Source organism: Salvelinus alpinus, chromosome 14 (genome assembly GCF_045679555.1).
Source record: "Salvelinus alpinus chromosome 14, SLU_Salpinus.1, whole genome shotgun sequence".
Lineage (NCBI taxonomy): Eukaryota > Metazoa > Chordata > Actinopteri > Salmoniformes > Salmonidae > Salvelinus > Salvelinus alpinus.
This window is the reverse complement of record NC_092099.1, coordinates 22,006,093-22,028,750: the sequence shown is the minus strand read 5'-3', so window position 1 is coordinate 22,028,750 and position 22,658 is coordinate 22,006,093. Positions and strand designations below refer to the sequence as shown.

Genomic DNA, 22,658 nt, shown 5'->3' with positions numbered 1-22,658 from the left:
AACCAATGACATTAATTTGGGGACAGGTCGAAAAGCATTAAACATGTATGGCAATTTAGCTAGTTAGCTTGCACTTGCTAGCTAATTTGTCCCATTTAGCTAGCTTGCTGTTGCTAGCTAATTTGTCCTGGGATATAAACATTGAGTTGTTATTTTACCTGAAATGCACAAGGTCCTCTACTCCGACAATTAATCCACACATAAAACGGTCAACCGAATAGTTTCTAGTCTCCTCCTTCCAGGCGTTTTCATCTTTGAACTTATATGGTGATTGGCATCTACACTTTCATAGTACTACGACGACAACCGGCAAAACAGTTCGTCTTTCAATCACCCACGTGGGTATAACCAATGAGGAGATGGCACGTGGGTACCTGCTTCTATAAACCAATGAGGAGATGGGAGAGGCAAGACTTGCAGCGCGATCTGCGTCAGAAATAGGAATGGCTTCTATTTTAGCCCTTGGCAACGCAGACGCTCGTTGGCGCGCGCGAGCAGTGTGGGTGCAATGATTGAATAACATATATTGCTACATTTATTTTGCAATGCTCGCGCACGCGACACGAGCGGATTAGTCAGGGTATTAGACATCAGGGATCCTATGGAAAGGGGAAGGGCCACAGTCTGCTTGTTACACCAGAAGTTAATGGTAATCTGTAGGAGGAATGTATATGGTGGAGTCAATTAAGGTTGGATATGAGCCAGGGGCTTGGAATGTACTGGTTGCGGACACTGATAAGGGTGCGGACACTGATAAGGGTGGAGAGCTGTGGATTAGTGAGGAATGGGGGCCCAGGTCAGGTCACATTAAAAACTTCTTGAGGATAGGGTGCAGAGTTTTCACTTAGGGAAAAATAGCATGCGCAATTTCAACTTCGTGCTACTCATCCCCAGAATATAAGATATGCATATTATTAGTAGATTTGGATAGGAAACAGTCTGAAGTTTCTAAAACTGTTTGAATCATATCTGTAAGTATAACAGAACTTATATAGCAGTCAAAACCCTGAGGACTAACTTTTTTCTTTTTAAGTTCCTGTATGTTCAATGGGATGTTATGGGCAAACCAGAATTCTAATCAGTATACACGTAGTTCCTACTGCTTCCACTGGATGTCGCCATTGTATGGAAAAAGGTTAAGGTTTTTCCTTAGTTAACAGAGAAAGATATTGACCCGGAAGTGGAGTGACGTCGTTTGTTTATGTTTGAGAGTTGAGCAAGACTTGAAAAGTACCGTGAGTTTGTTGATATCCTGTATTGAAAACAGATTGACCAGTCTTCAATTTGATCGATTATTAACGTTTACAAATAACTTAAGTTGTATTACAAAAGTACTTTGAAATGTTTTGGCAAAGTTTAGAGGTAATTTTTTAGATATTTTGTCGTGATTTTGCGCAAATTGAACGCTGTTTTTTCCTGGTACAACGGCGCCAAATAAATGGACAATTTGGATATATATGGACGGAATTAATCGAACTAAAGGACCATTTGTGATGTTTATGGGACATATTGGAGTGCCAACAAAATAATCTCGTCAAAGGTAATGCATGTTTTATATTTTATTTCTGCGTTTTGAGTAGCGCCGGCATGGTTGAAATTGTCAAAAAAGAGAGTGTAGCTTCTGTACTATCATCAGATAATAGCATCTTATGCTTTCGCCGAAAAGCCTTTTTGAAATCTGACATGTTGGCTGGATTCACAACGAGTGTAGCTTTAATTTGGTATCTTATATGTGTAATTTAATAAAGTTTGATTTTATAGATTTTTTTTTTAATCTGGCGCTCTACATTTTAACAGGCTGTTGGGACGCTAGCGTCCCGCTATCCCAGAGAGGTTAAGGAAGAAGGAACAGTTTATTACCCACATCACTTAACTTCTTGCCTAGCAATAAAGATGTAATGTTTAGAGGGAAGGAGGAGACTTCACCTGAATTGGGGTATATATACTTGTGCTGGTGGGAACATGTCTTTGTCTGTTCAGCTGTCTGACCCATTGGGTGAATAAAACAACTTTTCATAGTTGTCCGTCAGTTTTTACCCTGTTATTTAGAACCTAACTCTACAAATATTAAAATGTATTGAAAAACTTAAAATAAATAGTTTCAACACTATTGATGGTATTGAAAAACCATCCCGCGGCTATTTCCAAATACCCTGGTATACAGTATATATGGTATACCGCCCAAGCCTAATAGTTTTTGTACTTACATGCTGACCAGACTGCACAAGTTGATTTTGTCCACCCACACCAGACGCGATCAGGACACGCAGGTTGAAATATCAAAACAAACTCTGAACCAATTATATTAATTTGGGGACCGGTCAAAAAGCATGAATCATTTATGGCAAATTAGCTAGATAGCTTGCTGTTGCTAGCTAATTTGTCCTGAGATATAAACATTTGGTTTTTATTTTACCTGAAATGCACAAGGTCCTCTACTCCGACAATTAATCCACAGATAAAACGGTAAACCAAGTTTGTTTCTAGTAATCTCTTCTCCTTCAGGCTTCTTATTCTTCTTTGGACTTTACATGGCGGTGTTTTACCAACTTTAAGGTGCATTACCACAACCAACTGAACTGGAGTGTGACCTCAGTTCATCTTTCAATCACCCGCGAGGGTATATGCTCTTAAAAACCAATGAGGAGATGGCACGTGGGTATATGCTCCTAGAAACCAATGAGGAGATGGGAGAGGCAGGACTTGCAGCGCGTCGCGCATCACAAATAGAACCGAGTTCTATTTTAGCGCCTGGCTACACAGACGCTCGTTGACGCTTGCGAGCAGCGTGCGTGCAATAATTGAAAAACAGGTATGTGTCAATTTATTTTGCAACACTCGCGCACACGATACGAGCGGTGTGGTCAGCATGTTAGCCATTGTGTCAAGGTTGAGCATTTCCCTTGGCCCAACTTTATATCAACAACAGTATTCTCCTCGGTGTACTCAGCATTCTCGTTCAGTTGTCTTTGCAGATACTTCATGTGTCTGTCTGAGTCAGAGACCATACTCAGTGACTGATAACATCATTACTATCAGCTGATGCTGCCTATTCTTCACTGTCACTGAGATCTCCATCACTCCGTTAATCTTCAAACAGCTTGCCTGGGAGCTGCTTCTCTAGCACTTACTGCTGCATTCTATTGAATTTGGACTTCGATGCCAGATTTAGTATCACGATACTGTATACCGAAACAAAAAAAGTTGTATCAGCCACAGTCACAAAATGGCACTTGATCCAGACAGATAAACTCAGCTACTGCTCTGTTCAATCGTTGAGCATCTTTTGAGTTCAATATCATTACATTTAACATTGTTATGTAAAACATTTGGAGACTGTGTAACTGTGTAATTCAAGATGTAGCCTAGGTCTATTCACAAAATAGTTGAATGCATATTATTCAATAGGAGTGTGTGCATGCGTTGAGTTATTGAGCTCGTTAGCTGATTTCATGGGGCTACAGATGACAAACAATCCCTTCCATTTAGGAATTATTTAATTGGATGCTAGGAGAACATATTATTTTATTGTACTGATCAACAACATTTGCATAGAAGAAGCAGTCTCTTATTTTCTAAAAGTGTTTGCTGTCTCTTTAAGAAAGTAATGACTCATTTGCAAGGCAGAATGTGGCTGTGGGATATGACATTGTGGCTATGGAATGTAGCGGAAACCAGTCAGGAGACGAAGAAGTGAATGAGTTTTTGTTGGCGAAGGAGACAAAGTGAATTAATAATTCTTTGGTGACAATCAGCTTTCAAATCAGCATATTTTGCATATATTACCAAGGAAAGTTGGCCTACATTTAAAGCTGTACACTACCGATGTCGTCTTCCATTGTAAAAGTATTCTAGCCTGTATGGACATTATTTTGCAAACAGTAATGAACAGTTTCAACATTCCTACATGCCGCGTTGCGTCATTCAAGTGTGTTAACGTCTGTGCAGCATGAATGGGTAGCTAACAATGTAGCCCAGACAGCTCTAGCAATGAGTAAGTAAGTGTAGCAGGCACTTTGCTCTTCACGCTATAAAGTGGCTGCACTGATACAGACTTGATTCTCTCAATCACATGAGACACATTTGACAGAAGTACCAAACGTAACCAAAATTCTAGTACCAAACTTTTTAAAAAGTTTCGGTATAGCGTGTAACACTACTATTGATCAGAATTTACTTTTGGCCTCGTCCTTATCACAGGAAAACACTCAATTAGGCAAAACGTAATGGACACTCAATGGAGAACCTGCGCTTATCTCACACATATGCTAATAATTAATATAATGTCTATGTGCAAACTACATGATAATGACATTTCAATGTCTGAATTGTTTGTTCTTTAATGCAGCACATAGTGTGGCAGGAGTCAGTCACTGAAGCCGAGGTCATTTTTATTTTTGTTTTGCCTGACTTGTGAATTGACTACCTTAAATGTCAAAGCTTTGAATTTCACAGACGCAATGAGTTAATAAATCTTCTCTGCACTTATTACACATCTCAATTAATTATAGCCCCTTGCAAATGAGGTGGTGGAAAGTGATTAGGTCCTGTTGTATTTCCCCTTCGGTGAGTGCAAAGTATTTGTCTTAATTTTTCCAGGCAGACGGGTATTGTTGTTATTGAATAAAGGTTTTTCAAGCTGTGATGGGACCCTTTGTTAGTCACACAATGTGTCAAACTGGAAGTATATTTGGAACACCCGAGCTACAGAATTAAAAGGCCTACAGTATAAAAGAAAATGTAAATACTGCTCAACTCCCAGGCACACATTAGAATGTATTTTAAAATTCAATTGGCACTTTCTGTGTTTTTCTACTTCTGTGCATTTCCATGTAAAAGGACCCATGGGCACTAACATGTAAAGTTCATATGAACATGTCAAACTGTGTTTCAAATGAAAGCTACGAGTCTATATTTTTGAGAAATGAAAGCATATACACTACTGGTCAAAAGTTTTAGAACACCTACTTAGAACATAAGGGTTTTTCTTTATTTTTACTATTTTCTACATTGTAGAATAATACTTAAGACATCACAACTATGAAATAACACACATGGAATCATGTAGTAACCAAAAAAGTGTTAAACAAATCTAAATATATTTTATATTTGAGATTCTTCAAATAGCCACCCTTTGCCTTGATGACAGCTTTGCACACTCTTGGCATTCTCTCAACCAGCTTCACCTGGAATGCTTTTCCAACAGTCTTAAAGGAGTTCCCAAATACAGTTGAAGTCGGAAGTTTACATACACTTAGGTTAGAGTCATTAAAACTTGTTTTTCAACCACTCCACAAATTTCTTGTTAACAAACTATAGTTTTGACGAGTCGGTTAGGACATCTACTTTGCGCATGACAAGGGTAATTTTTCCAACAATTGTTTACAGACAGATTATTTCACTTATAATTCACTGTATCACAATTCCAGTGGGTCAGAAGTTTACATACACTAAATTGACTGTGCCTTTAAACAGCTTGGAAAATTCCAGAAAATGATGTAATAGCTTTAGAAGCTTCTGATAGGCTAATTGACATAATTTGAGTCAGTTGGAAGTGTACCTGTGGATGTATTTCAAGGCCTACCTTCAAACTCAGTGCCTCTTTGCTTGACATCATGGGAAATTCAAAAGAAATCAGCCAAGACTTCAGAAAAAAATTTGTAGACCTCCACAAGTCTGGTTCATCCTTGGGAGCAATTTCCAAATGCCTGAAGGTACCACGTTCATCTGTACAAACAATAGTACACAACTATAAACACCATGGGACCACGCAGCCGTCATACTGCTCAGGAAGGAGATGCGTTCTGTCTCCTAGAGATGAGCGTACTTTGGTGTGAAAAGTGCAAATCAATCCCAGAACAACAGCAAAGGACCTTGTGAAGATGCTGGAGGAAACAGGTAAAAAAGTATATTTCCACAGTAAAACGAGTCCTATATTGACATAACCTGAAAGGCTGCTCAGCAAGGAAGAAGCCACCGCTCCAAAACCGCCATAAAGAAGCCAGACTATGGTTTGCATGGGGACAACGATCGTACTTTTTGGAGAAATGTCCTCTGGTCTGATGGAACAAAAATAGAACTGTTTGGCCATAATGACCATCATTATGTTTGGAGGAAAAAGGGGGAGGCTTGCAAGCCGAAGAACACCATCCCAACCGTGAAACACGGGGTGGCAGCATCATGTTGTGGGGGTGCTTTGCTGCAGGAGGGACTGGTGCACTTCACAAAATAGATGGCATCATGAGGGAGGAAAATGATGTGGATATATTGAAGCAACATCTCAAGACATCAGCCAGGAAGTTAAAGCTTGGTTGCAAATGGGTCTTCCAAATGGTCAATGACCCCAAGCATACTTCCAAATTTGTGTCAAAATGGCTTAAGGACAACAAAGTCAAGGTATTGGAGTGGAGATCACAAAGCCCTGACCTCCATCCTATAGACCATTTGTGGGCAGAACTGAAAAGCGTGTGCGAGCAAGGAGGCCTACAAACCTGACTCAGTTACACCAGCTCTGTCAGGAGGAATGGGCCAAAATTCACCCAACTTATTGTCGGAAGCTTGTGGAAGGCTACCCAAAACGTTTGACCCAAGTTAAACAATTTAAAGGCAATGCTACCAAATACTAATTGAGTCTATGTAAACTTCTGACCCACTGGGAATGTGATGAAAGAAATAAATGCTGAAATAAATCATTCTCTCTACTATTATTCTGACATTTCACATTCTTAAAATAATGTAGTGATCCTGACTGACCAAAGACAGGGAATTGTTACTCAGATTAAATGTCAGGAATGATGAAAAACTGAGTTTAAATGTATTTGGCTATGGTGTATGTAAACTTTTGACTTCTACTGTATGCTGACTTATCCCAAACCATCTCAATTTGGTTGAGATCGGGGGATTGTGGAGGCCATGTCATCTGATGCAGCATTCCATCACTCTTCTTCTTGATAAAATAGCCTTTACACAGCCTGGAGGTGTATTGGGTCATTGTCCTGTTGAAAAACAAATGATAGTCCCACTAAACCCAAACCAGATGGGATGTCGTATCGCTGCAGAATGCTGTGGTAGCCATGCTGGTTAAGTGTGACTTGAATTCTAAATAAATCACAGACAGCGTCACCAGCAAAGCACCCCACACCATAACACCTCCTCCATGTTTTACGGTGGGAAATACACATGCAGAGATCATCCGTTCACCCACACTGAGTCTCACAAAGACATGGCGGTTGGAACCTAAAATCTCCAATTTGGACTCCAGACCAAGGGACACATTTCCACCGGTCTATTGTCCATTGCTCGTGTTTCTTGGCCAAAACAAGTCTCTTCTTCTTATTGGTGTTTCTTTTGTAGTGGTTTCTTTGCAGCAATTTGACCATGAAGGCCTGATTCACACAGTCTCCTCTAAACAGTTGATGTTGAGATGTGTCTGTTACTTGAACACTGTGAAGCATTTATTTGGGCTGCATTTTCTGAGGCTGGTAACTCTAATGAACTTATCCTCTGCAGCAGAGGTAACTCTGGTCTTCCATTCCTGTTGCGGTCCTCGTGGGAGCCAGGTTCATCATAGCGCATGCTAGTTTTTGTGACTGCACTTGAAGAAACTTTCAAAATTCTTGAAATGTTCCGTATTGACTGACCTTCATGTCTTAAGTTTAAGAAACATTGAATGTGCCTTGTATTTCCATTACCAAAAACCCACATATCTTTAAGATATTTTCTAGTTTCTCTCCTTCATGAGAAGGGAGGATAATGAAAGTTCACAAAAGTAACAAGAAAAGGTAGACCTACCAATTAGTTATAGTGTTTTTACTGATAAGTTTGTTTATGTACTCCGAGCATGCGCAGACCAACTGGCAAGTGTCTTCACTGACATTTTCAACCTCTCTCTGGCTGAGTCTGTAATACCAACATGTTTCAAGCAGACCACCATAGTCCCTGTGCCCAAGAACACTAAGGTAACCTGCCTAAATGACTACTGACTCGTAGCACTCACGTCTGCAGCCATGAAATGCTTTGAAAGGCTGGTCATGGCTCACATCAACACCATTATCCCAGAAACCCTAGACCCACTCCAGTTTGCATACCGCACCAACAGATCCACAGATAATGCAATCTCTATTGCACTCCACACTGCCTTTTCACACCTGGACAAAAGGAACACCTATGTGAGAATGCTATTCATTGACTACGGCTCAGCGTTCAAGACCATAGTGCCCACAAAGCTCATCACTAAGCTAAGGACCCTGGGACTAAACTCCTCCCTTTGCAACTGGATCCTGGACTTCCTGATGGGCCGCCCCCAGTTGGTAAGGGTAAGTAACAACACATCCGCCACACTGATCCTCAACACGGGGTTCTCAGTTCCCTGCTGTATTCCCTGTTCACTCATGACTGCACGGCCAGGCACGACTCCAACACCATCATTAAGTTTGCAGACGACACAACAGTGGTAGGCCTGATCACTGACAACGATGAGACCGCCTATAGGGAGGAGGTCAGAGACCTGACCATGTGGTGCAAGGACAACAACCTCTCCCTCAACGTGATCAAGACAAAGGAGATGATTGTGGTCTACAGGAAAAGGAGGACCGATCCCCCCCCCCCCCCCCCCATTCTCATCGACCGGGCTGTAGTGGAGCAGGTTGAGAGCTTCAATGTTCCTTGGCGTCCACATCATCAACAAACTAACATGGTCCAAGCACACCAAGACAGTCGTGAAGAGGGCACGACAAAACCTATTCCCCCTCAGGAGACTGAAAAGATTTGGCATGGGTCCTCAGATTCTGAAAAGGTTTTTCAGCTGCACCATTGAGAGCATCCTGACGGGTTACATCACTGCCTGGTATGGCAACTGCTCGTCCTCCAACCGCAAGGCACTACAGAGGGTAGTGCGTACGGCCCAGTACATCACCGGGGCCAAGTTTCTTGCCATCCAGGACCTCTATACCAGGCGGTGTCAGAGGAAGGCCATAAAAATTGTCAAAGACTCCAGCCACCCTAGTCATGGACTGTTCTCTCTGCTACGGCACGGCAAGCGGTACTGGAGCGTCAAGTCTTGGTCCAAGAGGCTTCTAAACAGCTTCTACCCCCAAGCCATAAGACTCCTGGACAGCTAATAAAATGGCTACCCAGACTATTTGCATTGCCCACCCCCCCTCCACGCTGCTGCTACTCTCTGTTATTATCTTATCCATGCATAGCCACTTTAATAACTCTACCTACATGTACATAATTACCTTGACACCGGTGCCCCCCGCACATTGACACATTGACTTTTTTTACTTACTTAAACCTGCATTGTTGGTTAAGGGCTTGTAATTAAGCATTTCACTGTATGGTCTACACCTGTTGTATTTGGCGCATGTGACAAATACATTTTGATTTGATTTGAAACCACAGTTGCGTCACCTGCTACTATACTCATTTCCACTGGCATGCTGTTATGTTCAGCTCATAACTGTTTTCTTTTTCTTTCTATCATCTGGGAGTCAAAGCAAGACTGTGAAAACAGTCCAGACAACCTCTCTCGCTCTGTCTCTCTCTGGCTCTCTCTCTCTTCTGTTAATGTCACCTCTCCCGGCTCTCACTGTGACCTACCATGACACCTACCACCTGCTTTCCATTTATTGTAACAAGCATCCTCAACCACTGAGGACCGACCGACCACGGACGTCCATGGACTTTGAAAGTAGTTGAAATTGGATCAGTCCGCCCCGGCCGGACCAAATCTGAACCAATAATGGAAGTCTACATGTATGTTTCACAAGTTTGTACCAAACAGAAGAGATAAGTATAGTACGGTACAGTAGAGTTCAGTACAATAGAGCACACTAGAATAGAGTACAGTATAATGTATTGTACTGTACGGTACTGAACTGTACTGAACCCTACTGTGCTGTACTGTGACGTCCAAACTAGTGAAACATAGACTATGATTGGTTCAGATTTGGTCCAGTCCAACCAAATGTGGTCTTGTTTGGGGGCGGAGTTCATTAGAATACTAGCATGTGTGTAGAATAATACCCAAATATGCAAAGGAGCATATTGCATATCTCTACCTTTGTGTATCTATTCAGGATACATTACCATGAAGAGAATGATATTCACATCCATAATTATGCATTTTTGTATGGTACAGATCAGGGACCCATGATGTAATTCTTGTTCCGTAATTCTGTTACCGGATTTAAATTCCCTTTACTTACTGTACTTCAATAACCAGAAGATACTTTTTTCCAAGTCAAGGTGTCATGTCAGAGCTGACACCCCGATCTTTCTGCAGACATCTTTGAAGCTTAATTCAGAGCAGATATTTAACTGAGTTTATGGAAAATGTCACAAAAAACAGGCCGATTTTTACAAAAGTTCTGTTAGAAAACTGCATCTGCACATTTCTTCCAGTAAATGTGTTTTTAAAATGTCCCGTGGTAATTGTTCAAATCAATCGTTCTGCATAGAGTTGTATGCAAAGATGTAAACACACCCTGGATTGATGATGCTATGTATTGGCCAATGAAAGGCTTTGAAGCCAATATTGGCACTCCCCAGAAGAAGCAGTCCTCCATAGGAATGAATGGAATTCTACAGTATTTAAATTAAATGTTCCAAGGACAAAATTACAGGTATTAACAGTGCATTCGGAAAGTATTCAGACCTCTTACACATTTTGTTACGTTACAGCCTTATTCTAAATAGGATAAAATAGTTTTTTCCACTTATCAATCTACACACAATACCCCATAATGACAAAGCAAGAACAGGGTTATAGAAATGTTATCAAATGTATTAAAAATGATAAACTGATATGACATTTACATACTTTTTCAGACCCTTTACCCAGTACTTTGTTGATGCATCTTTGGCAGCAATTACAACCTTGAGTCTTCTTGGGTATGACGCTACAAGCTTGGCACACCTGTATTTGGGGAGTTTCTCCCATTCTTCTCTGCAGATCCTCTCAAGTTCTGTCAGGTTAGATGGGGAGCGTTGCTGCACAACTATTTTCAGGTCTCTCCTGAGATGTTTGATCGGGTTCAAGTCCGGGGTCTGGCTGGGCCACTCAAGGAAATTCAGAGACTTGTCCCAAAGCCACTCCTGCGTTGTCTTGGCTGTGTGCTTAGGGTTGTTGTCCTGTTGGAAGGTGAACCTTCGCCCCAGTTTGAGGTCCTGAGGTCTCTGGAGCAGTTTTTCATCAAGGATCTCTCCGAACTTTGCTCCGTTGATCTTTGCCTCGATCCTGACTTGTCTCCCAGTCCCTGTCGCTGAAAATCCTCCCCACAGAATGATGCTGCCACCACCATGCTTCAGCGTAGGGATGGTGCCGGGTGTCCTCCAGACGTGACGCTTGGCATTCAGGCAAAATAGTTCAATCTTGGTTTCATCAGACTAGAGAATCTTGTTTCACATGGTCTGAGAGTCCTTTAGGTGCCTTTTGGCAAACTCCAAGCGGGCTGTCATGTGCCTTTTACTGAGGAGTGGCTCCCGTCTGGCCACTCTACCATAACGCCTGATTTGTGGATTGCTGCAAAGATGGTTGTTTTTCTGGAAGGTTCTTCCATCACCACAGAGGAACTCAGGAGCTCTGAGTGACCACCGGGTTCTTGGCCCTTCTCCCCCGATGGCTCAGTTTGGCTGGGTGGCCAACTCTTGTTTGAGTCTTGGTGGTTCCAAACTTCCTCCAGTTAAGAATGATGGAGGCCACTGTGTTCTTGGGGACCTTCAATGCTGCAGAATTTTTTTTAGTACCCTTCCCCAGATCTGTGCCTCGACACAATCCTGTCTCGGAGGTCTACGAACGATTTCTTCCACCTCATGGCTTGGTTTTTGCACTGACAGGTGACTGCCTTTTCAAATCATGTCCAATCAATTGAATCTACCACAGGTGGACTCCAATGAAGATGTAGAAACATCTCAACGATGATCCATGGAAACAGAATGGACTTGAGCTCAATTTCGAGTCTCATAGCAAAGGGTCATAATACTTATGTAAATAAGGTATTTTAGTTTTTTATATATTTGCAAACATTTCTAAACCTGTTTTCGCTTTGTCATTATGAGGTATTGTGTTTAGATTGAGGGGGAGAAAATATTTGATCAATTTTGGAATAAGGCTGTAACTTAACAAAATGTGGAAATAGTCAAGTGGTCTGAACTTTCTGAATGCACTGTAAGCATTTGTGATGTTATAGTGGGGACAGTAACATTAGACCTTTCTAAAAATTATATTTTATAGGTAGACTTAGTGAAATTACGTTGCCACAAGCAGCACTGCAGATACTGAGATGACCGATATGCAAGACTTTGCTCTCACACATTCACACATAGTATCTGCGCATGTGCACGGGTTTGGGTTCACACTGTTCACAGCATGGTAGCCAGGGCACCAAAACAGAGGAGAAGTTGAGCGTCACGCTTCAATACTCTTAGTTGTTGTGGAAATTGCCCCGTTATGCTGTTTACTTTCTGCATCTACATCATATTTCTGAGTCTACTTTTAAGAAAAAAATAAAATGAATTATATTTGTGTTTAGTTCACATAGTACAATTTAAAAGTATGCATTAAGGTGTCTTTAAAAGAATAAACATGGCAAAAACAAATGTAGACATTAAAAAATGCATATCTACAGCTTCCAAAGTATGTTTTACAATGGTGAGGGTGTGCCAAGATGGCGAAGCGGTGGCTTCAACACAGCGCCCCCCTGTTAGTCATCTAGTGTATATAAATAAATTGTTGTGTGTTTTGTTAAACTTTGAAATCAATGGTTTTTGTTTGTTAAAAATTGAAGTGAAATCTGAGAGTAAGCGTAATTCTGTTACCCTCGAATTGCCCTTTTTTGGAAATAATTTTAATGGGAAAGCATTGTATAGCCTCATGGATTGTAAAAACTGAGTTGTAATAGATTAAAATACTTTATATTGTGTTGCATTCCTGCAAAGATATCAGAATATATTGAGTGTGAAATTATGTTGGAATGAAAACAAGACATTTTAATATCCATGACCTCATTGAAAAACCTCATTATGAATGCAATGAAGAACCTTATGATCTGGTAAGTAGACCATTATTGTAGATAGAACTTCTCAAATGGCCATTGGAAACAAACCAATAACATACAAAATGTCCAGACATTATAAGTGCATAGATTGGACAGACTTGTCACCGAGAATTTGGTAAATATCCAAACCTAGATGATAGCTGCATTGTTGCATTGGATATTACTTAAAATCTTGTGTCCAAGTTATATTGCAAAGCACAAATCACCTGCATCTTAGAGTTATTGGGTTAGAGAGTGCAGCTTTGTAATTACGGCCTAGAATGTTTACAGCAGTTGCTACTGATCCTTGAAAACACCAACTGGTATAGAGTTAATAAATCTGCCAGATGGATATGGAATAAGTAAGGCAGCAGGCCTAATGAAAACTTTCATTATGATAAATTATGCATCATATCAGTCTGGTTCCTCTGACACTACACAGTAAGTCTAGGAGGAAGGGTTACCACATCGAATGGCCTTACCAAAATAGTTAATTGTCAATGTAAATTAAATATTGATAACATTTTAATGAATACCAATAAGTAAAGTGCAGTTGTAAGACTTAGCCTAGCTAAAACATGCTTATGCCAAGATTGATGGGAATAATCAAGTCAATAAACTTTGGGTAGTTTGATAGCCTATAGTTAATAAACTGAAGTTTGATGTATAACTCCTAACGTTAGGTAGATAGCTAACATACTGGTACATACTGCTGTAATGATGTGGTTCGTAAGGACAGCGTAGCTAACATTGTCAGCCGACATAATGTGTTATGTAACTTATTTGAAAAGTCAATACTTTATTAAATTGAGTAGCAAGCTACCGCGAGGACGCACTCTATCGACTCTGCAGCTTGAGCATGCTTTTGGTGCACAGTCAATAGCGCGCTGGACTTCGGGCAAGAAGGTTAAGGGTTCGAAACCAGCTCCCTGCTTGTTTAATTTGAAGTCTTGCACAATTATCAGTTTATTATTTGGTTTATATTGCCCATTCTTTGTCAGTTAGAGACAAAGTAGTGCATTGGGACCCAAAAGCACCCAAAAGCATAATCAGTGCTCTAACTCCTCCTTGGTCGTTAGGGCAAATCTGGTCTGTGATAGGACGTTTTTTTTTCACACTTACAGTTGAAGTCGGAAGTTTACATACACCTTAGCCAACTACATTTAAACTCAGTTTTTCACAATTCCTGACATTTAATCCCAGTAAAAATTCCCGGTCTTAGGTCAGTTGGGATCACTACTTTATTTTAAGAATGTGAAATGTCAGAATAATAGTGGAAAGAATGATTTATTTCAGCTTTTATTTCTTTCATCACATTCCCAGTGGGTCAGAAGTTTACATACACTCAATTCATATTTGGTAGCATTGCCTTTAAATGGTTTAACTTGGGTCAAACGTTTCGGGTAGCCTTCCAAAAGCTTCCGACAATAAGTTGGGTGAATTTTGGCCCATTCCTCCTGACAGAGCTGGTGTAACTGAGTCAGGTTTGTAGGCCTCCTTGCTCGCACACACCTTTTAAGTTCTGCCCACAAATGTTCTATGGGATTGAGGTCAGGGCTTTGTGATGGCCACTACAATACTTTGACTTTGTTGTCCTTAAGCCATTTTGCCATAAATTTGGAAGTATGCTTGGGGTCATTGTCTATTTGGAAGACCCATTTGCAACCAAGCTTTAACTTCCTGACTGATGTCTTGAGATATTGCTTCAATATATCCACATAATTTTCCTCCCTCATGATGCCATCTATTTTGTGAAGTGCACCAGTCCCTCCTGCAGCAAAGCACCTCCACAACATGATGCTGCCACCCCCGTATTTCACGGTTGGGATGGTGTTCTTCAGCTTGCAAGCATCCCCCTTTTATCTCCAAACATAACGATGGTCATTATGGCCAAAATGTATGTTTCATCAGACCAGAGGATATTTCTCCAAAAAGTGCGATCTTTGTCCCCATGTACAGTTGCAAACCGTAGTATTGTCACGCCCTGACCTTAGAGAGCCGTTTTATTTCTCTATTTGGTGAGGTCAGGGTGTGATGTGGGGTGGGCATTCTATGTTTTGTATTTCTTTGTGTTTGGCCGAGTGTGGTTCCCAATCAGAGGCAGCTGTCTATCGTTGTCTCTGATTGGGAATCATATTTAGGTAGCCTTTTTTCCCACCTATGTTGTGGGATCTTGTTTTTGTACAGCTCTTGTAGCCTACGGAACGGTATATTCGTTTTGGTTTCACTTTGTTGTTTTGTTGCTGGTTTTCATTTAAATAAATATGATGACCACAAATTACGCTGCGCCTTGGTCTCCTTCAAACAATGTCTTTTTTATGGCGGTTTTGGAGCAGTGGCTTCTTCATTGCTGAGCGGCCTTTCAGCTTATGTCGATATAGGACTCGTTTTACTGTGGATATAGATACTTTTGTACCTGTTTCTTCCAACATCTTCACAAGGTCCTTTGCTGTTGTTCTGGGATTGATTTGCACTTTTCGCACCACAGTAAGTTCATCTCTAGGAGACAGAACGTGTCTCCTTCCTGAGTGGTATGAATGCTGCGTTGTCCCATGGTGTTTATAGTTGCGTACTATTGTTTGTACAGATGAACGTGGTACCTTCAGGCATTTGGAAATTGCTCCCAAGGATGAACCAGACTTGTGGAGGTCTACAATTTCTTTTCTGAAGTCTTGGCTGATTTATTTTGATTTTCCCATGATGTCAAGCAAAGAGGCACTGAGTTTGAAGGTAGACCTTAAAATACATTCACAGGTACACCTCCAATTGACTCAAATTATCTCAATTAGCCTAACAGAAGCTTCTAAAGCCATGACATAATTTTCTGGAATTTCCCAAGCTGTTTAGAGGCACAGTCAACTTAGTGTATGCAAACTTCTGACCCACTGGAATTGTGATACAGTGAAATAATCCTTCTGTAAACAATTGATTGAAAAATAATTTGTGTCATGCACAAAGTAGATGTCCTAACCGACTTGCCAAAACTATAGTTTGTTAACAAGAAATTTGTGGAGTGGTTGAAAAACGAGTTTTAAAGACTCCAACGTAAGTGTATGTAAACTTCCGACTTCATCTGTAGCTCAGCTATTAGACTATTCTTTTTTAAGTTTGAATAGTCTATTTTTCAGCTATGAGCCCCCTCCCCAACTTGCAACAAATGGATGTCTTTTTGCACAAAAAAAATTCTGAAAGCAACTTTGTAAAAATTTTCAATCAACAATATTGTTCTGAAAGCAAAAACGAGGCTTTAATGTCAAAAATGTTTTGGCAATCAAATATTTTGTAGTAGAGCGCAAAACTTTATGCATTTTATTAAAAAAAAATATTTTGAGAACAAAAAATGTATTTGAAAACAAAACTCCAATTTAATTTCGCTATCATCCACCCTCCATTTTGGCAATTGTTTGAGTGCCAGTTTGGCTACAACCAATACTGTTCAGCCTTTCTTTCCGACATAAAGGAAGTCATAGCGGACACCTACGAAGGACTGTGTGATGATGATATCTCAGGTAAGCAGCCCTGTGCGTTCTTCCGTCCAACTTCTACATAGCTAGTAGTTAGCTCCTGTGATTCAGTGTTGGTTCATAACATTTTACTATATTACATACATACATACATACATACATACCGTAGAATTATAAATCATGTAATTATTATTCTCAAGCTAACCAAAAACATTTAGCTACGAACGCCTGTTCTCGACATTTTCAGTTGAATTCATCCATCTTTCATGGCAACTCATAAGCAGACCATGTCCTATTTGTTTCATAGTCGATATATAATCATATTTCATGACAGTGTAACGGTTAGCTTTTTTTACAGAGGGATGAAAGAACACAATATGTCTGTCAGGGAATGCTATTCTGATATGTCAGATGAAGAGTTAGAACAGAAAGTCAGGGCCATTAAGGTAAGGATGCCCCATGCGGGCTTTAGAATGGTCAAAGGAAGTCTCCAAGCAGTGGGCCATCGGGTACAATGGCGAAGAGTTAGGGGGTCTTTGCAGCGTGTAGATGGTGCAGGTATCATTGCCAGAATTATCCATCTTCGTTGCATTGTTCCTGCTCCCCTGTCTCGTGTCCACATTGATACAAATCATAAATTGATAAGGTACTAATATGTACAATGTCTCCATCAAATCTAAGAAGTTATTTTAACTTTTTTATTCTTACTTATTCGTAGACAGATTTTCAATGATGTATGAAATTGGGGTTGTTCATCATCAACTGGTAATAGATAAATAATGAAGCAGGCTAATAGGTTAAACAGTTTACTTTTAACTCCAATGCTTTTTTTCAAGATACAACATTGTCATCTTTGGCGGTATAGATGGATTTTCAAGTAAGGTAAGTATATTATTTTGTATGCATATTGCATATTTCCCACCACCTAATGAATAACCACAATACCAGTCTGGTGTTAAGCTTTCTGTGCTGTATTGACGTATCCTGAGAATGACATCTGCTGCTTTAGATTGAACGGTCATATCTCAGTTATTGTTTTCATATCTATAAAGAAATAAGCTGTTTTCTTTACTTTCAGAGAGCAAGCTGACCAAGGGGTCGAACATGTAGATATTGCCAGATGTTCACTGTCCGAGGAACAGGCCGTGGAAGCTTTATTGCTGGCAAAAGTGTCCATAACCAGAGGTAATTAAACTGTTCTGTGTTCTTTTTCTCCATGTCTGTCTGTCTTGTTGTACATGGAACCTGTCTCACATGCATTAATTTAAAAACCCTTAAGATGTCAGCTGCTAATTTTAAGATTTACACCACATAAACACTCAGCCATTTTCACTGGACTATCAAGCCCCTGTTGCTGCCAAATTTATTGTCACTAATACAGATTTGTTTCTTTTGGGTATTCCAGATTCAGCAAGGGACCTGCTTTATCAGGAGAATGATCTGGAATCTGGAAACACTGGCAATATGGTCATTGTTCCTGACATCCCATGCCCCCTGTCTACTGAGAATCTTGCTGTGCTGCAACGTCAAGTGAACCCTACCACTGACTCCTCATCTTTTGGTCAGGACATATACATGCATGTTCTTCGATTAGTTATGAGTGCAGTCCTTTAGGTGCAGTCCTCCCACACTATGTAGGATATTGTTTTAGCCCCAGTGCCACTCTTGATAATGGCAAACATTTGTATTTTTTGGAGGAGGATAAAAGGATAGCTGGCCCAGCTGTCAAAGTGAGATTGTAGGCTATTCTGGATAGAGAAGCTATCAGTTGAACAGTTGAAGTCGGAAGTTTACATACACTTAGGTTGAAGTCATTAAAACTCGTTTTTCAACCACTCCACAAATTTCTTGTCAACAAACTATAGTTTTGGCAAGTCGGTTAGGACATCTACTTTGTGCATGACAAGTAATTTTTCCAACAATTGTTTACAGATGGATTATTTCACTTATAATTCACTGTATCACAATTCCAGTGGGTCAGAAGTTTACATACACTGAGTTGACTGTTCCTCTAAACAGTTTGGAAAATTCCAGAAAATTATGTCATGGCTTTAGAAGCTTCTGATAGGCTAATTGACATCATTTGAGTTAATTGGACGTGTACCTGTGGATGTATTTCAAGTTCCTCTTTGCTTGACATCATGGTAAATCAAAAGAAATCAGCCAAGACCTCAGAAAAAAAATTGTAGACCTCCACAAGTCTGGTTCATCCTTGGGAGCAATTTCCAAATGCCTGAAGGTACCACGTTCATCTGTACAAACAATAGTACGCAACTATAAACACCATGGGACCACGCAGCATACATACCGCTCAGGAAGGAGACGCGTTCTGTCTCCTAGAGATGAACTTTGGTGTGAAAAGTGCAAATCAATCCCAGAACAACAGCAAAGGACCTTGTGAAGATGCTGGAGGAAAGAGGTACAAAAGTATCTATATCCACAGTAAAAGAAGTCCTATATCGACATAACCTGAAAGGCCGCAGAGAAAGGAAGAAGCCACTGATCCAAAACCGCCATAAAAAAGCCAGACTACGGTTTGCAACTGCACATGGGGACAAAGGTCATACTTTTTGGAGAAATGTCCTCTGGTCTAATGAAACTATTAAATTAACTGTCTAAAATGTGCTAAATTCTCTGCAAATCAAAAATCAAGCTTCTCTTGCCGGTAACAGCAGAGAACCCCCTCCTGGATCAAGAGTCTTGCTGTCTAATATTTGTTTTGTGCTTTCAGCAAACTGTTTAAATGTATGAGCTGGGATGTCTGTCCTGAAAATAGTTTAGGTCAGAGATTGCATAAAATGTTTGCAATTCCCCCATTAGCATTTTGTTAGCATTCTCTATGGGATGTTACATATACTTGTTAGCATTGCTGACTTTCAGATTACAAAGGCCCATTGGGATTTGAAAATAGTGCCCCTTGTGTTCAGTGCCGGTATCACCGAATATCCCGGTTTGCTGTGTCTGTCAGCGTAGTGTCCAGAGCATGGAGGCGCTACCAGGAGACAGGCCAGTACATCAGGAGACGTGGAGGAGGCCGTAGGAGGGCAACAACCCAGCAGCAGGACCGCTACCTCCGCCTTTGTGCAAGGAGGAGCAGGAGGAGCACTGCCAGAGCCCTGCAAAATGACCTCCAGCAGGCCACAAATGTGCATGTGTCTGCTCAAACGGTCAGAAACAGACTCCATGAGGGTGGTATGAGGGCCCAACGTCCACAGGTGGGGGTTGTGCTTACAGCCCAACACCGTGCAGGACGTTTGGCATTTGCCAGGGAACACCAAGATTGGCAAATTCGCCACTGGCGCCCTGTGCTCTTCACAGATGAAAGCAGGTTCACACTGAGCACATGTGACAGACGTGACAGAGTCTGGAGACGCCGTGGAGAACGTTCTGCTGCCTGCAACATTCTCCAGCATGACCGGTTTGGCGGTGGGTCAGTCATGGTGTGGGGTGGCATTTCTTTGGGGGGCCGCACAGCCCTCCATGTGCTCGCCAGAGGTAGCCTGACTACCATTAGGTACCGAGATGAGATCCTCAGACCCCTTGTGAGACCATATGCTGGTGCGGTTGGCCCTGTGTTTCTCCTAATGCAAGACAATGCTAGAGCTCATGTGGCTGGAGTGTGTCAGCAGTTCCTGCAAGAGGAAGGCATTGATGCTATGGACTGGCCCGCCCGTTCCCCAGACCTGAATCCAATTGAGCACATCTGGGACATCATGTCTCGCTCCATCCACCAACGCCACGTTGCACCACAGACTGTCCAGGAGTTGGCGGATGCTTTAGTCCAGGTCTGGGAGGAGATCCCTCAGGAGACCATCCGCCACCTCATCAGGAGCATGCCCAGGCGTTGTAGGGAGGTCATACGGGCACGTGGAGGCCACACACACTACTGAGCCTCATTTTGACTTGTTTTAAGGACATTACATCAAAGTTGGATCAGCCTGTAGTGTGGTTTTCCACTTTAATTTTGAGTGTGGCTCCAAATCCAGACCTCCATGGGTTGATAAATTTGATTTCCATTGATAATTTTTGTGTGATTTTGTTGTCAGCACATTCAACTATGTAAAGAAAAAAGTATTTAATAAGAATAGTTCATTCATTCAGATCTAGGATGTGTTATTTTAGTGTTCCCTTTATTTTTTTGAGCAGTGTATTATTGTGCACAAAACAGCACAAAGGGCAAGAAGGTAGAGACAACAATACATCACGCAAAGCAGCCACAACTGTCAGCTCGTTCCAGTCGGTAGCTGCAGCAAATTGAAAAGACGAGCGACCCAGGGATGTGTATGCAATCTGGTTTCTGCTCAGGTTATGGATGTGTCACTGCAACCTTAAAGGTCTTCAATGCCCTTGATTCTAAGCAATGTTGTGCTGCTATTTTTATTGACTTGGCCAAAGCTTTTGATATGGTAGACCATTCCATTCTTGTGGGCCGGCTAATGCGTATTGGTGTCTCTGAGGGGTCTTTGGCCTGGTAACTACCTCAATGAGTGCAGTGTATAAAGTCAACATCAGATGTCTCAGCCACTGCCTGTCACCAAGGGAGTACCCCAAGGCTCGATCCTAGGCCCCACGCTCTTCTTCTTCTCAATTTACATCAACAACAATGCTCAGGCAGTAGGAAGATCTCTCATCTATTTATATGCAGATGATAGTCTTATACTCAGCTGGTCTCTCCCCAGATGTTGTGTTAAACGCTCTACAACAAAGCTTTCTTTGTGTCCAACAAGCTTTCTCTACCCTTAACCTTGTTCTGAACACCTCCAAAACAAAGGTTGTGTGATTTGGTAAGAAGAATGCCCCTCACCCCACAGGTATGATTACTACCTCTGAGGGTTTAGAGCTTGAGGTAGTCACCTCATACAAATACTTGGGAGTATGGCTAGACAGTACACTGTCCTTCCTCAGCACATATCAAAGCTGCAGGCTAAAGTTAAATCTAGACTTTGTTTCCTCTATCGTAATCACTCCTCTTTCACCACAGCTGCCAAACTAACCCTGATTCAGATGACCATCATACCATGCTAGATTATGGAGATATAATTTATAGATCAGCAGATAAGGGTGCCCTTGAGCGGCTAGATGTTCTTCACCATTTGGCCATCAGATTTGCCACCAATTCTCCTTATAGGACACATCACTGCACTCTATACTCCTATGTAAACTGGTTATCTCTGTATACCCGTCGCAAGACCCACTAGTTGATGCTTATTTATAAAACCCTCTTAGGCTTCACTCCCCCCTAACTGATATATCTACTGCAACCCTCATCCTCCACACACAACACCCGTTCTGCCAGTCACATTCTGTTAAAGGTCTCCAAAGCACACAACAGAGAGAATACTATAGACATCAAGAAAGCCAGTCAGTTGATTATTGACAAGTTTTTCCAACACTTTTGATAAACAGGGCAAAATAGAAATAGGCCTATAACAGTTAGGATCAGCTTGATCTATCCCTTTAAATAAAGGACGAACCGTGGCAGCCTTCCAAGCAATGGGAACCTCCCCAGAAAGGAGAGACAAGTTAAAAAGGTCTGAGATAGGCTTGGCGATGATAGGGCCAGTAACCTTAAAGATGAAGGGGTCTAAACCATCTGACCCAGTTGTTTTTTGGGGGTCAAGTTTCAGGAGCTCCTTTAGCACCTCGGACTCAGAAAAAGAGGGAGAAGTATCGGGGCTATTCGCTTTAGAAGGGGTGGGAGATGAGGAAATGTTGGACGTGCAAGAAGGCATGGTTGAGTCAAATTGGAATCCTGACTTAATGAAGTGAAGTGGTGATTAAAGAGCTCAGCCATGTGCTTCTTGTCAGTAACAACCACACCATCAACATTAAGGGACATGGGCAGCTGTGAGTAGGAGGGTTTATTCTCCAGGTTTGGCCTTCCGGATAGCCTGAGTGCACTTATTTCTCATTTGCCTGAACGAGAGCCAATCAGCCTGAGTATGCGCGTGCCGAGGCTTTTGCCAAATGCAATTCTTGAGCTGGAGTAACTATGTAATTCTCACGGTCGAAACGGGCTGAACCTGTTTTTTATTCTTATTTTCTTTATGGGTGCGTGTTTGTTAACAATACCACTGAAAATATAAAAAAATAAGGTCCAAGCTTCTTCGGTAGAAGGCATCAAGCTGATTCTATACCATTTTACAGAGGCCAGTTC

The 22,658-nt window shown here is 41.3% G+C and overlaps 1 protein-coding gene across 2 annotated transcripts in view; it reads left to right on the top strand.

Moving 5' to 3' along the window:
• Positions 1-22,658, top strand: part of LOC139539166 (PTB domain-containing engulfment adapter protein 1) — a 172,450-nt gene that overhangs the window by 3,016 nt on the left and 146,776 nt on the right. The gene's annotated exons all lie outside the window — the stretch shown is intronic.